Below are 18,606 nucleotides of genomic sequence, written 5' to 3'. Positions count from 1 at the left end.
ATGCAATCACAGTACTGTTATCAAATTCCAGAAGTTTAACATTGACAATTACTTTAATTTACATTCACTTTATATTCGAATTCTGTCAATTTGATCATGTCTTTCATTTGGTTGCCATTTTCCTTTAGTCTTCTTTAAATTGGAAGAATTCCTTAGCCTCTCTTTTTGTCTTTTATGCAGTTAAAAAACACAGGTACATTTTTTTATTTGTTTTGTTTGTATTTATTACAAGTAAGTTATTTTATAGAAAGCTTTTCAGTTTGAATTTGTCTCATTTGATCTGATTTGCCTCATGACTTAATTCAGGTTATTTATCTGTCTTAAGTCAGACTGCTACAAAAGTGATGTGTTCCTCTCAGGATATCATAATTGGATATACATAATGTCCATATGCCCCTCATCAGCGGTTTTAATTTTGGTTGGGGTGTTGTCTGGTTTATTCACTGTATAGTTAACGGTTTTTCCCCTTACAATTAATAAACAATCTGTAGGGAGGTCCTGGCGTTTATTTCTTCAAAATGAAAAGCTAAGTACAGTAATAATATACCTTTCATATGTGCAGTGCTTTCTAGGTTGCCAAGCATTTTTATACAGATGTACCTCATTTTATTGCTTTTTTTGGTTAAAAAATTTGCTTTTATTGCACTTTGCTCTATTGTATTTTTTTTTCCACAAATCAAAGGCTTGTGGCAACCCTGTGTCAAGCAAGTCTATTGCCATAATTTTTCCAATAGCATTTGTTCACTTCATATTTCTGTTACATTTTGGTAATTCTCACAATATTTCACACTTCTTTATTATTATATTTCTTATGGTGATCTGTAGTCAGTGATCTTTGATGTTATTAATGATGTGCTGAAGGCTCAAATGATGGTAAGCATTTTTTAGCAATAAAATATTTCTAAATTAAGGTATGTATTTTTTTAGCCATCGTATATGCTGTTGCACACTTAACAGACTATCGTATAGTGTAAACATAACTTTTATATGCGCTGGGAAGCCAAAAAATTTGTGTGCCTTGCTTTATTTCAAAACTCACTTTAGTGTGGTGGTCTGGAACTGAACCTGCAGTATCTCTGAGGAGTGTGTGCCAGTGTTTTATGACTTAATTTTAATATAACAATAGTACCGCTTTTATAGTTCTGAAAAGTAAGATGCAGAAACATAGCTAGCTAATAAGAGGTAGCATTGGAATTCAAACCCTGGTTTTCTTAAGATTCTTTTTCACTAGATACAGCTGCCTTTTAAGTTGCTAGAAAGACTGTTAACTTAGAGCCTGGTCTATGTCTTGTTCACTGTGTTGTCCGTACCTTGGACTGAATAAATAATATATAGACATGAGTTGCTATCTGACTTAAGGCTCTTTCATGGTAGTTGTTCTAGTGTAATTGTATTACTTATTCACATTTTATATATAAATATAGATATATAATATGTAAGTACATATAGGTATATAATATATATAATTGCTTAGAGCTTAAAACTTGTGTGGAAGGTTTTTTTTTTTTGATGCTTCGCATAACTCTAGCCAAGATTTTTCAGATTAAATAGTTGATGGATTTGCAGATAGCAAAGAAAATTTGGATTTCTTAAAGGCATTGGGTGATAAAGATTAGTGAGGCAGATTTTCTGGTACCAGTTCAGTTCTTTTTCTGACTTTTAAACAAGTCTTTAAGATTCGAGTGATCAGAGGAAATGATTTAAAGTTTTCCTAAGGCACCTTTTGCATTGATGCTAGAATGTTTGATGTGGTGAATTGGCAGAAGCTGGGCCCTATTCAGATTCACCTTTTCTTCCTCTTCCCTCCTTCCTTCTGCATCCCATTCTTGATAAAAGCTGGAGGGACTTGGGCATAGAACCTTGGCTAGAACGTGAATTCAGCCCTTGAAATGGAATCAGTATATAGTTATGGGGCGCCTACTAGGTATCAAAAACCGTGCTAGGTATTGAGGTTAAAATGGTGAATTAAGGCAGATGTGGTTGCTGTCATGGAGCACAGTCCAGAGGTGATGAACTATTACATCCTTTGTCTGTATTAGTCATTCATATATTTAAATTGAACGTAAGTAAGAAAATCTTATTATATCTGCTGAAACTTTTCTGGCAAGGAAGAAAATTTTGAGGACTCTTACTTGATGGGTTATGTCTGAAAACTGTTCAGTTAAGCATATTCTGAAAACTGACTGATAGCTTTAATTTAAACTGAAGCCTTTTATTAAAACCTGACCTAAGTTAAATTACATTCCATATAAAGCCTGCCATTTGCCTCCTATGGGGTTTTGTGAATAGTTACTAGGAGCAGTGTCTTGGAAGTTATATGTTACATGGCTCTTTTACATTCCCTTGTCTCCCACCCTGTCAGAAAAGCTTATTATTATACATGCAAGTGCATGGATTTTTTTTTTAACTTTTATTTTGACTTACAGACTCATAGGAAGTTGCAAAAACAATAGGGCCCTATGTACTATTCACTCAGTTTCCCCAGTGGTGACATCTCATATAACTGTCATACAATGGGGAAGCCAGGAAATTGACATTGGTACATTACTGTTAACCAGACTACAGACCGTATCCAGACTTCACCTACATTTCTGTGTGTCTGTATGTAGTTCTGTGCAGTTTTATCCCATACACAGTTTTTGTAACCACCACCACATTCAAGATACAGAACTGTACCATCCCCACAGAACTCCTTAGCGCTGCCTCTTTATGTTTATAACCCGTCCCTCCACTACTAGTTTTGTCACTTTGAGATTTACATGAAAGAAATTATAGTGTGTCCCTTGAGGCGCATGTTTTTAAAATATAATTTGTTTTAATTCTAAACATAAAGTAACGTTTCAGAGTGGGTAGATAATAGAAAAAACAGATTGTGAATCTACCACTCCAGTACAGTCATCATTTGGGTTTTTTTTTTAAAGCTCTTTTCATGTGATGTTTTATATCATATTTATAGTGTATGCTCAATCTCGTTTGCTTTTTAAACTTAACATTATATTAATATTTTCTGTGACCATCGTACTTAATTTTTGCTATTATAAGAAAGGTTGCAAAAAATACCTAAAAACATACATTTTTCTTCATATTTTTAGTTATTTCCTTATAGCAGATTCCCCAGATGTATACTGAGCCAAAGGATATGAGGGTTTATTAGTGTGGAGATTAATTGTTTTAGTGTATTAGTGTAGAGGTCAAATTGTTTTTCAAAAGGATGGTAGATGGTATGACTGTTTAACTGTATCTTTGTTAGATTGAATATTAGTGTTACTTTCCACCCCCAACTTAATAGGTGAAAAGAGTACTTCATTTTTCTAATTTTAGAGTGCATTTCTTTATGTAACAGTTTTCCCATGAAGAATAAAATTGATTGTAATGTCAAAATGACATGAACTTTTTAAAATGTGATTTTGCTTTTAAATAATTTGGTAAAGCATTTTAATATCTATGTCAGTGTTCAACAGTTCTGAGCAGGAGGTGGAATCACCAGACCCTTCTCTTGACCTCACCTGGAACCTCTTCAGTTTATAGGTTTGTTACCCACAGCATGGTTGCCGGTTTCTGCTTTGCCTCTCCAGTCTCTGCCATTATCTCCTCCGCAGCCTGGAGCTTTGACCTTTTCTTTGTTCCCTCTTCAGAGAGCAGCTGCTCCTCCACTAGCACCGCACCAGCACCTCATTCCCTTTTCCTTCTTCCTTGTCAGTTGTGTCAGCTGTAAGCTCACGCTGATGTGTCAAGGCATTACCATAATGTTATCCCTGCAGTTCAGTGTCACCCTGGAACCTGCAGTCTCCTGCGGCTCTTAGGGGCTCTTAGGAGTATCAGACGTCTCTGCCTTTTTGATGGCCACCAGGGAACTTCTGTGGCTCATCATGTATGGAGTATGTATAATGCACCCGAATACAGAAATAACAGTAACAAGGAAATTGCACCCCCCCCCATAAGGTGAAGATATTTTTTATGGATGGGTCCTTTCATTAGAGTTCTGGATTTTTTTTTTTTTTTAGCATGATCTACATCCATAAGGATCCAACTTGTCTGTTAAATATCCTAGTTGTATCCCTTTCTAGTAGAACAGAGAATTTAAAGCCACTTTTAATGTATTATATAAAAATTTCTACAGTTTTATGCTTACCCTCTATTCTTTTTAAGCTGTTTTACATACACCTAACTCTATAACAACTTTAAAAAATAATTAGCCTTTGAATTTTTTTGAACTTTTCGACATAATTTTCAGGGAAACAACCCCTTTCACTCATAATTCATCCGTTTACGTAATCTTAAATTACATAACTGCAGTAACAAGTACAGTTGGCATAGATGGATTTGGGAACAATCCGCTGGCTCCTGTTAAGCGTCTGGCTCACTGGGTGAGAGTAGAAGGGTGAGCACACGTTAAGAACGTGGTCCGCTTAGAGGACTGCCGGGTGCAAGTGGTCAGCCTGTGATGGGCATCAGGGAGTGACGTATGGAGGGACTGAAGCCTTTTATTTCTGTAAGTTGATAAAGTAGAGGTCTATTAAATGAGTTTCTACTGAATTATCCAAATTTCCATTTTATAGAGGAGAACAGTGAGGCTTCCAAGTTAGTTCAGTCAGATTCCCAAGGTCAGGCAGGTTAAAGTGGTGGAGCCCTAGGATTTGTATCCAGAGCTGTGTCAGGTTCAAGACCAGCGTGTTGTCTTACCTCCTGTGCAGGTGTTGGATGCCTTTCAGGTCGTCCTGTTTACCCAGTCATTAAATACTCGAGTGGCCTTCAGGTCATGTAGTGTTTTTACAGTTATCATCCCACATCTTGGGCCCTCCATTCATTTTGCTCCTTAGTCTTTCTTATGTACTGTGTAAAAAATGAGGGTGCATTCTAATGTGAAAATTAGGCTCATAACATAAGCATCTGTTTTTGTTTTATATTGGCTGTGTACATGTGAGGACTATGACTAAGATCTTGCAGTGTTGTAGCTTCCGAGGTAGTTATGAAGTAATCCAAGAATGTAAAGGGTGAAAATGGAGAACACAGATAGAAACTTTGCTCTTCCTTCTGTTAAGTTTCCTTCTTAGTTTGGGATCTGATCAGTCATCTTTATCTGTGTCATTTCTTATTATGTCATGAAGCATCAATTGAGTGATTAGGATTTAGAGAAAAGGACATATATACGTACATATATATGTGTATAGTAATTCATTAGTGTCTTTCTGTCCTTACCCAGCACGCACAAACCTTTTCCAGATAAATGTGACATTTTGTGAGTATTTAGATTGTGGTATATATTTTTAATTTGCATTTTGCTTTTCTAGAACATTTCTTTAAAAAACTACTTTATTTCCATTAATTTTCAAATGCTAGAATCCAAAAAAAGTTTTTCCACAAAATAAAATACATTTGTTACATAATAATTCATTAGATTTTCTATTTTTATTACTGAAGACTGTAACTATAGCTGGAGCTTTTGATCACTGTAAGATAATTGTTACCACGTTGAGTTTTAATTCCAGTCCTCCAAAAAGAAATTTAGTTATTTTAGTTAGTATAAAAAAGCTGTATTTCAGGCAGTATATGTGGCTTTTAAGCTATTTAAATCGTGAAAATGGCTTAAGGAACTCTTAGCTCTACCTTAGGACTGAAATCCATTGATAACAATTTAAATGTTCATTTGTGTAGTTACTAGTTCCTAACTTTGGTATGATTATGATTAATATTATTAGCAGTCCTCTTCAGTTGAGTTTATCCAGTACCTTGGACACTCTTAAGCCACAGTAAATAGTTTACTGGTATATATAAAATAATGTAGAATAGAATTTTTCCGTTGATAACATTCTTGTCCATTTTTGTTGTAAATGTCAAGATATGTAAATTTCACATATTAATTTCTGAGACACTTTTTACCTCCTGCTTTCTAGAGGATGACTATTTCATGATCTCTCTTTCTTTCTTTTTTCCCTCCCTCCTTTGTTTCTTTCCTTCCTTCCTTCCTTTCTTTTCTTTTCTTCCTTCCTTCCTTCCTTCCTTTCTTTTCTTTTTCTTTCTTTCTTTCTTTCTTTCTTTCTTAATTTCTTCCTTCCTTCCTTCCTTCCTTCCTTCCTTCCTTCCTTCCTTCCTTCCTTTCTTTCTTTCTTTCTTTCTTTCTTTCTTTCTTTCTTTCTTTCTTTCTTTCTTTCTTTCTTTCTTTCTTTCTTTCTTTCTTTCTTTCTTTCTCTTTCCTTCTTCCTTCCTTTCTTCCTTTCTTATTAGTTAATATGTTTGAATCTGGCAAAGGAATATACTGATTTTTTGATATGCCAGCTAGCATTCTTCATTTACTGAGGTATGTCCTAGACTTCAGAGGACTGTAATTGGTTATGAGAACAAACCTTTGGGCTACATAGTTTGATTTTTTTTTTTTCAGCAAGTCAGTACATCTGTAAAATTTAAATTGTACATAGTGATATAGCTGTGTGTTTAGATGGCAAAGTCATAATGTCATAGTGTTGTTAACAGGAGACCCCCAAAATGATTTTTTTAACAAAGTAAATATGATCTTATTCCTAAATGTAACTGTTATGTACCCTCTTTCAAGATTTTTATTTTCTATTTTTCTGTATTTTTTTTAATCTAGCAGTCAGGTTGTAATAAAGTTGAAGCAGAGAAAGAGGGAACCAGATTAGTATTAGTTGCTGTTATATTAATTGTTCTCTTTATCTAGTGGCAAAACTTAAATAGTAACATTTAAAAATAAGCTTGAAATAGTTTGAATTGCTTCTTTCAGTTTCTTGAGTTTTAATTATTAAGAGACTGCTTTTTCAATCTTACTTGTAATTTAAGAGATAAAGAGAAAAATTCTATTAGAAAAATGGTATCTTAAAAGTTTTTTTGGCATTTGAAACATTGCCCACGACTTTGTCCTCCCCTTCCCCTTGCTTTTTAACTGTCTTTTGAATTCTAATGGTTTTGACACTTACCAGTTTCTTTACAAAATATTTCTGGTGCATGTAGCCATTTGAGATCTAGACTCTAACCAGAAATTCCAGCCAGATTGTTTTTTTCTTTTGGTGAAGCATGGTTTTTAGAGTGCTGACAAAATTACATTGCACCAATTTTATTTCGATAATAAAGGTTGCTTTGGGTAAGATAAATTCTTCACCTGTTTCTTCACCTATTAGACTTTGCTTTGATTAATGCAGAGTTGTCATAGTTGTACCTCTTCTCACTAAAGAGGAAATGAATCCTCTACTGTGGCATATAGGTTATTGATAACCTCTAGTAGCTCAGATTCTCAGTCCCAATTAACATTGCCTACAGGTGAGGAAAGTGGAACTACTTATGCATCAGAGAGAATTGTCTACATTCTTTAACAAAATTTTAACTTACTCATTTTTAATAAAAAGATAGTATGTGTACATGATCCAAAATGTAAAGGAGCAAAAGGGTTTGTTGTGAAAACAGGACTCTCTTTCCACCTCCCTGTCTACTAGGTCCCCTCCCCTGAGGCAACTGCTGTTTGTAGCAAGTTTCTTCCTATGTTTACAACCATATCCACTCTTGGCTGCATAGTATTCATTGTATTGAATATACTGTACATTCTCTTTTTGGTTGATATTTAGCTTGTTTCTTATCTTTTGCATTTATAAATAACGCAGCAGTGGGTATTGTATACATATAAACGTCTGTGCAAATCTGTCAGTGCTTTACATTTTAGACACGGAATTTCCATGCCAATAGATACATGCATTAAAAATTTTGATAGTGCCAAATTATTGTTCTTGGTGTATTCATTTCTAAAGTTAGAATATTACTTTTGCAAAAAGCATATTACAAAACTGTGATCACTAGTTGGTAATATTCTGTTTATAACCAGGTTTATTGTCTTCCTTTTTATTAATTATGTGGTTGTTAAGCATGGTTCACTCATGTTGCACAAGCTACTAGCACTAACTTGTTTACTTTGTCAAAAATGTATTTTTTTGACACAACATTGTAAAATGATTATAAATCGATAAAAAATGTTAAAAAATGTATTTTTTAATTACTAGCAGTCACTGTAATTTTACCCTTTTATGTAGATAGCCTCTATTTTGTTAAATGAATTGTTTAAAAAAGATTTTGGCTAGAGGATGAGGGTGGAGGAAATGAGGAGTTAGAAAAAGGAATTTGGAATTAGGAGCTTGTTTTTCCAATAAGTCATATAAAAATGGTATTTAACTATATAGGTCAGGCAATAAAAAAGTGTTGTAACCCATTATATCACAGTGTATTTGAGTCACCCTTTATAACTGGTGGAAACTCATTCATCCTGCTGCATTCCTATATTAGGGAACTGGTCTAAAAAAATCTAGGCCCTTGGTTGTGACTTCCATTACCTGGGACGGGGGAGTGGGGTTAATAGGGTGATGCTTGGGGAACAAAATGTCTAGAGGGAGCAGTGGATGAGTTAGGGGTAAAGAGTGAGAAATAGCAATATGAACTTAAGCTGCTTTATTCCTCCCATTTGCTGCTACTCTGCAGTTCTTGGATAGGGTAAGTGAGAGAGCTGGAAAGTGGGGAAGATGAGATTTTCTTTCCCTTTCCCTTAAGTATGTTCCTCTTTTACTAGCCCCTTTCAGGGGATCCTGATTCCTGGGATTCAAGTGAGTTAAGATGAATTACAGCTTGACGGAGATGATGGAGAGGGATGCAGAATGAAAATGCCTGTGATTGTCAGGAAGATTTATATAGTCTGAGAATAGGGAAATAGAATGAAAGAGATTTCCATGATAAGACAGAGAACCATTTGTATATCAAGTATTTATAGTTTATTCTTTTTTTTTTTGGAAGCAAGTGGGTGGGAGGTGTTGAGGGCACCTTAAGCATTGTTTGTGGGGGAGAGGCCAATAACCTCTTGGCTCCATGTATGTTTTTTTTAAGGGTACTCTATAACCATTCTTCCCTCGAGTGAAAACATACACAAAGGGTCTGATTTAAAGAGAATGTTCTGTCTGTTATATCTCAGTTGGTTTAAAGTTGGTATCTGTGCTGGTCTCACTTGAAGTGGTAGCAGTAATTCTCTTCTCTCCGGTTCCATGGTGGAGCAAGCTGGAGTTGACTATACAGCCGTTGTCCTTCAGACATGTCTAAATTTCTCAGTCTATTTATGAGCATCAACAAACACTTTGTGCATACTTCTGCCATGGGTTGAATGGGTCTATTTTCCTTTAATTTAGGTTAAAACTAGTAATGGAATTCCTGAGGTTTTGAGAGGAATCATGTTGGCAAGCTTAGTTTTGAAACTAAAGGCAAATTAAGATACCAAGCAAAACAGGAGACTATTACTTTAGAAAGGGATCTTAAAACTCTGCTGACATTTGCAAACCCAGTGTCTTATATTTATATAAGCTTTAGATAGGAACTGCTATTTTTCTAAAATTGTTGGTTTAAAAATAATTGTTACATTTGTGCATTTTAAAAGTTGCTTCTAACACACTTTGGGTATGCTTGAGCTCAGCCTTTTCAGCAATATATTCAGACATTTGGGCATCAGCCTTTTTGGTCTTATTCTGTCTCAGACCATATAAGATAAATTAAGATGGATTGTGGGTGTCTGAAATTTGATAAGCTTCATTAAAATCTAATATGGTTTAAAATTTTGCTTAAAATGGCCTTTGAACCTGTTAAAATATGCTACCGTACTGGGATTATGAAATTTAGCTGAGCATTGCTGAAATGACAAATGATGGCACTTGTCATTTTGATGTTTGTTCTTTAGTTGTGCTATTTCATTGCCTTCGAAAGATATTAGCAGCATGTACTCTGAAGGATTATGCTAATTAAAAATAGACTTTCCCTGATTGCATCTATTTAATTCTGGCTTTTTTGGTGTATCCCACTAGGATTCGTTTGTAGCCTCAGCTCTTTATGTGAGTTTTACTCATGAGCTTTTTTGAGTGCCTACTGTGTGTTAAATCTCTCTGTATATTTTATTTTGTTATTATCTCTTATTTTAAAATTTCTTAGGGACAAGAATTAAATTTCTTACATTCTGTAGTAATTCTTCACAGTGCAATGGGATGACTGTTTTGTTATGGTGGGTAGGTACTTAGATACTTGTTTGCCCATTGACCATTTGACAAATGTTTACCCAATGCTTATTCTAGAGGCTGAGTATACCGAGTCCAATACGGTAAGGACTCTTCCTTTAAGTTGCTTAGTATTTGACGGGAGATTCAGAAAACAAGTCAGTTATAGTACCATATGTCATTCGTATTTTGACATCATCTTTTGAGAGGTCCAGAGCTCTACCTCTGATAGGGAGGGTATTTGTATTCACTCTGAAGAATGGAAACTAACATTTGTAAAGTGTCTAAAGGTTTCTGTATCAATTTATCCTCCTAAATTCTTAAACATAAGCATGATATCCATTTTGTACATGAGGAAACTGTCTTAGAGAAGTTAGATAATTTGCTGAAGGTCATTTAGATAATGAGTTGTAGAGGTAGGATTCTAACTTAGTATTCTTCCTTTTATACCAGGGTTTCTTGACTTTACCACTGTTGACATTTTGGACCAGGTTATTCTTGGTTGTAGGGGACTATCCTGTGCATTGTAGGATGTTTAGCAGTGTCCCTAGCTTAATCCCAGGCCAGGAGTAGGGTAAAGAAAGGAGGCACCTGGGACACAAAATTAATCCTCGTGACAGCTGAGGAAGTTCTCCCACACCAGCCTGTTGCTTCTAGGTTTTGATTCAGTGTTTTCTGTTAACAGTATGAGGACTAAATCCCCCCAGGCATTTAGCTGTTCTTTGGGAGCTGAAGAGCAGGGATGAGCAGGAGCTTTTTGTCTAATTTGTCTCTCTCATCCCAGAACATACACTCTGGCGCAAAAGTGACTAATAAGAAATGGCATTTGTAAGTGCTAAGTAAATACCTTCTAAATAGTACGGAGCTTAGAACCTTTAGGTGATAACGTTACAGAACAAAGAAACCAGTTGCTTCAAACTAATGAAAACTTGAAGCAGAAAACTTATACATTGAATATACTCAGCCTAATTAACTTTGTGCCTGGTGGTCTAGCACTTAGCTGCTGGCATTGATTTTATACCATTAGAAATTGCATTAATTATTTTCTCATGCCTCTGCTTTAATATAAATATATTCTTATTGTATGGATATATCTATTAATACCTTTTGATTAAGTGGACTGTAGCTGGCATGCTAAACATAATCCAGGTAGTTTGTATAGTTCTCCAGAATGGAGTCTTTCAAAAATGATGTAATAATCTGAATTTCAGGAGTGCTGAGAAACAGTGCCTAACAGAATTATTAATAGTATGCTAGATTCAGAGTCTCAAGTAGTAAGTTTTAACTTACATTTAACTTTCTGATAAAACATCACTATTTAACCCATGATAGAACTATTTTTTCTTTTCTTTTTATTTTGGTAGGATTGGAGCTAGATTATAGAAATCCCTAAAAAGCTGGTAGAGTAGGCAGCTCTTGTTATAGGCAATAGAGAGCCTTTAAAGCTCATTGAATAGAAGAGTAATTTAGTAAAGGTAACTTTTTAGGAATATTATTCTGACAACTATATGTATAATGTATTGGGCAGTGACCTTCACAAAGGTCAGTTTAGAGGCTAGGAGGGAGGATATAATGAGAGTCTGAAATAGGATGCTTGAGTAGGAATGAAGAAATGAATTGGAACTTTTTTTGAGTTTATTTTTTGATTAAAAAATATAGAAAATAAAGTACAGAAAAATGTGAAGAAAGTCATACTTATCTTTACTTCTACCACTTAGAAATATAACCACTCTTAATATTCTTTGGCATTCCTTTTCAGGTCTGTCCCATTTCACGTCCTCCTCCCCCTACTTTCAAATGTTGAGAGTCCACAAGACTACATGTCTCTTATAGATGATGAAGTTGTAAAAGAGATGACTTTCTAAAATGACATGATTTTGTTCATATGCAGCAGGAACCCAACAGGTGTTTGTAGAATGAATGAATTGTGGAATGACTGAAATGATAACTGCTGGAATTCAGTGATTAGAGAGGGATGAGTCAAAGATAACCCCTAAGTTTTGAGATTGTGTGGATAGTGTAAAGGAGAATTTGGCTAGCTTTTGATGGTGAGGTTGGAAGTGGTGGGGTGATCCAGAAGAGAACGGATTTCATTTGGAGACATTGAATTAGATGTGATGGTACAGTATCCTAAGTTGAAATCCAGAGCTTAGCTGAGCATTTGGGGTCATCACCGAAGTAAGAACATGTGGAGAAAGAATTGAGTTTAGAAATAGCCACTGTTCTGGTCAGCAGCATCAGTTTTTTGAGGACCACTCCAAAATGCATTTATTTCCGTAATATCTTTCTTTAAATGACTCTTACTTGAAAAGGGAAATTCCATATTGGTTCTGTAAATGGCAAACTAATATCACGTGCTTGAAATAGTTGGTAATGGAAAAATTAAAATAATGACAACAAAATAATGATATTAAATTTTAGTTAAATCCTCTGGGCCTAGTCTACTCTGTTTAAATAAAAAGCCAAGGAAACAAACAAAACCCCCCAACGTCCCCCCAAAACAAACCCATTAAGACATTGTACATAGAACATCTGAGGGCTTGACAAACCAGTAACTTTCTCATGACATGATTTATTACTATTTTTTGCCACCTAAAGTAGGTATACATCCCATGATTTGGGAAGGGGAAGAAGAGCTGTTATGGAAATAGAGGCAGCTTAAGAGAATGATGATGTCCTGGAAGTCTTTGGAAAGTGGGATTTTCCTAAAACTATGTGTGATGCTGATGAAAATTCAAGGAGAGGTTTGTGAGAACTTACGTATCAACATGTGATACTGTCTGTTAACATGCACCAAGAAGTTTTTGTGTTTTGGTGATTCTTACATATCTGGATTTAGCCTATTCCTGTTTGATGAGCATGTACGAACTGATAAAATATCTTCTTGTGTGTTAGTAAGTTTTATCTGGAATGTAAATGAGTAAATGAACATGTGGAGCAGACATATGACAATGATGAGGGAAATTACATTCCTGGCTTTCAAATAAGTAACTATTAGAACATTCTTTTGGTCATATTTTTATTCTTATGATTGATACTTAGCAGAACTAGTTAATTCAATAATAATAATTCAATAAGTGAAATTTGTAGATCCAGGCATAAACATGAATTAGGCTGCCAAATAGCAAATACATACCAAACACACACACACACACACACACACACACACACACAAATTACTGTTTCTTTAAAGAGTAAGGGAAAGGCAATAATTTTGAGGAATAGTTGTCATGCAGAATTTTTGTCTCTGTCATACACCAGGATATGAACCAAGACTGGCCTCAGCTGTGAAGTTCTTGTTACTTTTGATGGGTGGGTGGGGGCATATGAGTGTATTAATTGTTCACTTGTATTTTTTGTTACCCTTCAAGTGAAAATTTGTTCCTGAATTCTGAACATATATTAGAAGTTCTTTGAATTTATGGTAATGAAATCATTCTACTTTACTGTGAATTACCTGTAATAGTACTTTTTTGTTCTCTGCATTATAAAATTTATTTTAAAGGGTATCTAAGTAAAACACTTGATTTCCCTACCTCATTTTCAAGCTGAATTTAGGCGATCTCAATTTAAGATGAACCCTTTTCAATTAAAACAAGAATTGTTTAGAAATTCCAGTACTTAAAAAAATTAAATTAAAATTGTTACATACGATGATTCAGCCTCAATCCGTCCCCCCTTTTTAAAGAATGAGGCAAAATATAAATAAATGAAATACGTAGTGGTGGTTGCCAGGCCACAAAACCCTATAATGTTCCTGAAGTACAGTACTGTATTACCTAACCACCATTTATACCAGTGATTGGCAAAGAGGTATTCACGACTCCCAAGCAACCAACCAATAAATCATTTTTGAAATGTATCATGTTTGAGTTGGAAACTGCCACAGAATTAATTGATTCTGGCAGAAAAGAGATGTGTTAAAAGAGAACTAGGTGTGTCTTTTGCCATTGTCTCCTCTTGAAAGTGCCTCAGTCTGTAATCTGTGTCTCGTAGAAGGTGTAATTGCTAATATATTTCTTTTGTATTATAGTCGGGATTTCAAACTTACTTTGAGCAATATTCTGTTTAGCACAACAAAGAAACTACATGGAAATGTGATGTAATTTGAGCTCTGCTGCTCATCTGGAGATTTTTGTGGTTCTGAGTTTCTTCAAGTGTATTAGGATTCTAAAGAATCCTAGTTCTGACTCTGCAGGATGATGACTCTGTTGATGACTTGAATAGGCTCCATAAGTCTGAAAGTGAATTCCTCATTTTAATCAGTTGTATTTTTTAATTTCATTATATTCTTTACTGAAACACCATTCTATTGTTAATTTATTTATCAGGCTATAAGCATTCTTTAATGGATGGCATCAGTGTACGCATTTTTAACAGCATGTATGAAACATCTATGTATGGACAAACATATCTGTTTTGTATTAAAGGGAGATTATTTGTTAGAGGAGACTTCGTTGGATGCAGCATGTTCAGTTGATAGTGTAGATACTCGTTTCCTTATTCTGAGAAACCTCACATGACACAGTTTGCTGTGATTTTTGGTTATTGATTGACGGAGGCTATTCAAGTCATCAACGTCCCCACACCCTGCAGAGTCAGAACTAGGGTTCTACCTCCTTTTCCTCCAAGGAGTCCCCTCTATTGGTTTTCTGTTGCTGTGTAACAGTGGCTTAAAATAATACCTGTTAGCTCACAGTTCTGTGTCAGAAGTCTGGGCACAGTGTGGCTGGGTTCTCTGCTCAGGGTATCATAAGACTGAAGGAAAGGTGTCACCTGGGCTGTGTTCTTGTCTGGAGGCTCTTCCAAAGCTTTCTTCCAAAGCTCATCCAGATTGTTGGCAGAACTTGGTCTTCACAGCTGTAGGACCGAGATCCCATTTCCGTGCTGGCTGTCAGCTGCACTCTCAGCTCGTAGGCCTGTGTTCCTGGCCTTGTGGCCCCCTCCATCTTCAAAGCCAGCTGTAGAGAATATCCTTCATGTCCAATGTTTCTCACTCTCGTCTTTTTGACTTCTCTGTCTCTCATTTCTGGACCCAAATTTAAAGATTTTCTGTGGTTAATTCAATCCCACCTGGATAATTCCCCTTTCTTAAGTCACTGTCTTAAAGTTAACCTAATCATGGAAGTGAAATCCCTTCACGTTGGCAGTCCCAAAGATTATACAGGGCACATTCTCCAGGGATCAGGGATCTTGGATCTTAGAGTTCTGTCTACCACAGACAGTCCCCTTTGTATGGCTGACAGTAAGTGTTGCAGTTGCCTTTGTTGTGTCAGTCCCACTTAATACATTTATCTATGGCTGGAGATCATGAGCTTTGTCACTGGTGATAGATTTCCCTCTGGGCTCCTAAGAGGAAGGAGTTTGGGCAGAAGTAGTTAGCAGGAAGTAGCCAAGTGGTGGAGCAGTGTCTCTGTGTTTTCCTCTTCAGAGCGAGGAGTGAGATGGGCAATGGTGGCTCAGATCCGTTATATAAAGGAGCAACAAATGTATCCCATAAGTTTTGGTTTATATTTTAACATACATAGATGGTCTTAGTTACATCTAAACAAGAATACCACTTAAAAAGACTTGTCGTGTAGCATAAAAGTTCTTATTAGATATGGAGCTATTTCTGCCAATAACTTGGCGTTTTGAGGACAGATAGCATTCCATTTCGAATTTGAGATTGGCTACAAAAATATCCTAGGGCTGAAAATAGGCGTAGTAAATTGCACCCACAAAACCTTCTATAAATTTATGGTGGAGGAAAAGTCTTTATTGAGTGTGCATGGGAAAATGTGACATAAACTCTATGCTTTAGAACAGTAGATGGGACCTCATAGTTTATTTTAATTACTCTGTATAATTAATTTTCAGTGCAAATCCCAAAAATGTTTTTGCACATGAGTTATTTGCCTTTTTTTTTTCTGTTATTTTCATCTTTGGCTAATTAGAATTCTCCCACTTCTGTTCCAGAAGTGTTTCATTAGTTTTCCTTCTTTTATTTTTTTTTTAACATTTTTTATTGAGTAATAGTCATTTTACAATGTGTCAAATTCCAGTGTAGAGCACAATTTTTCAGTTACATATTCACTGTCACACATTTTTTTTTTCGCTGTGAGCTACCACAAGATCTTGTATGTATTTCCCTGTGCTATACAGTATAATCTTGTTTATGTCTTCTACATTTTGAAATCCCAGTCTGTGCCTTCCCACCCCCTGCCCCCTTGGCAACCACAAGTTTGTATTCTATATCTATGAGTCTGTTTCTGTTTTGTATTTATGGTTTTGTTTATTTTGTTTTGTTTTGTTTTGTTTTTTAGATTCCACATATGAGTGATCTCCTATGGTATTTTTCTTTCTCTTTCTGGCTTACTTCACTTAGAATGACATTCTCCAGGAACATCCATGTTCCTGCAAATGGCGTTATGTTGTCGGTTTTTATGGCTGAATAGTATTCCATTGTATAAATATACCACCTCTTCTTTATCCAGTCATCTGCTGATGGACATTTAGGCTGTTTCCATGTCTTGGCTATTGTAAATCGTGCTGCTATGAACATTGGGGTACAGGTCTCATTTTGAAATAGGGTTCCTTCTGAATATATGCCCAGGAATGGGATTCCTTGGTCATATGGTAAGTCTATTTATCTTCACATTTTCTTTGATTAATGTTTTTATACTACTTTAACCTTAATTTTTCTCCTAGTGCTTTAACAAAATTATGAGACAGTAAAGTTATCTTCAGATGTCTTTCATTTTGACTCTATTACTGTTTGAGTTGGCTTTTAAGACGTGCTTATTTTGCATAAATTTCTCTTCATGAAAAAGAGTCACTTCTAGCATTAACACTTCAGGGAATTGTTTCAAAATTTAGCTTATTGTCTTAATGTTAATAAGACTTCTAGAAGTCTGGTTTTTGGTTTATATCCCCAAATAATATATTTGATTGTGTGGTATTAATTGTATTCTATTAACATTTGGTTTGATCCCAGATATTTCAAAAAAAATTATAATTAACTTTAGTCTTTTTATTAGTTTATCCAATATTTTAGAATAGTACTTTACAATTAAGCTGATAAATTGAGAAAGTACTGATATGTATTCTTAAGTGGAAATAATTTTAATAAGATACTAATACTGTTAACTATTAAATATTTAAGGAAACTTTAATAAATGTTAATACTATATTCAACTATTAGATAAAACTTTGTGGTGGAAGCAGTAAAACATTGTATGATTTTAATTTTTGCTAAGTTATAGAAATTCGTATAGCCTTTTTTTTTTACAGTTAGCAGTGAAATGTAACTAATCCTGTCTATTAGGGTATACTCTTGTTTGCCAAATATTTAATTAGTCTGATCTATGGTCATTGAAATGGGCTAATGATTTAATTCATAAAAGTCCATATTCTGTGTGCTTGAACTGATACATTTTCAGAGAATTAAAAATAGTAAATTCCTGAATGGCTAATAAAGTACGTTAATGAATATTACTATTCTTTATTGATTTTCTGAGTATGGTTGATAAAACACTGATCCCAGTTTCTGGTTTGCTCTTCATACCTACTACAATTATTTCCTTGGTGAAAGGAAGTCTCAGATAATTAAATGTTAATCTAAGACATATTCAGGAAGATGTGTACTACAAAATCACATAACATATCCAAAGGTAAGTAGAAATAATGATCCATCCACAAGTATGTGGCTGCTTAGTGGAATGATTTAAGAGCCTGAGCATTATCAAAGACTGCTAAGCTGAACATGGCAAGCTGAATTGCTAAGTGAAAGAGGTCACTCAAAGAAATAGTTAAGTAGCAGAGCTGGGCTTAAGACCCTGCCCTTCCACCCCAGGTACAATACTTTTATAGTGTCTTAGAGGGCTGAGGGTTGTTTTTGGCTCTTTTGTGCCTCCATTTAGAGCTCCTTTTCCCTGCTCCTCTCAATCACACATGAAAACACAGGTAAAGATATTGAAAGGAAATTTGGTTACACCCTTCTGTGTACTGAGTAAATGGGATCAATTAATTCAGTGGTGGATCCCGGTGGAAGGGAGAGGGAGCTCCTGGCTACTGCTCAGGGCTATTTTAGGTGGAAGTGTAATTGGAGAGCAAGAGAGCCTTCTGCCTTTGGGTGTGGGGAAACAGAGAAGTGAGAGAGAATATAAGGGACTTTGGCTTCTAGATGCTGGACCAATGAGTGTTTTCCAGTTTGTGATGAAATTAGTTTAGTTTGGAGTACACTAGTAAACATAGGTACCATTTGTAGATGTAGAAAAACTAGTATGATGTTACCACTTTTGAGAAGGGGAATTTTAGTTTAGGTGTAAAAAGTAATATTAGTTCCTGAGAAAGCTGATAAGTTTGTGACTAATAACTGTATGGCCTAATAACTTGTGTATTTCATGAATATGTTTATTTTATGTTTCATTTAGATATACTATTTTCATTTGATTTTCGATCTCTATTTAGGTAGCTGTCAGCTTACAACCAAAATAATTTAGATAAAACATTGAAAAAGTTCTGTATGTGAATTCCTTGAACTATGATTTTAGTTCTGAAGTTTGCTGCCCTAGTGTTACCCTCTCCCCATCTTCCAATTAGA

General features: G+C 35.2%; 1 protein-coding gene across 4 annotated transcripts in view; it reads left to right on the top strand.

The window, feature by feature from the left end:
* FRS2 (fibroblast growth factor receptor substrate 2) overlaps positions 1-18,606 on the top strand; it is a 104,332-nt gene that overhangs the window by 9,215 nt on the left and 76,511 nt on the right. The window lies entirely within an intron of this gene.

This window comes from Camelus bactrianus, chromosome 12 (genome assembly GCF_048773025.1).
Source record: "Camelus bactrianus isolate YW-2024 breed Bactrian camel chromosome 12, ASM4877302v1, whole genome shotgun sequence".
Taxonomy (NCBI): Eukaryota; Metazoa; Chordata; class Mammalia; order Artiodactyla; family Camelidae; genus Camelus; species Camelus bactrianus.
This window is presented reverse-complemented; position numbering and strand designations above follow the sequence as displayed.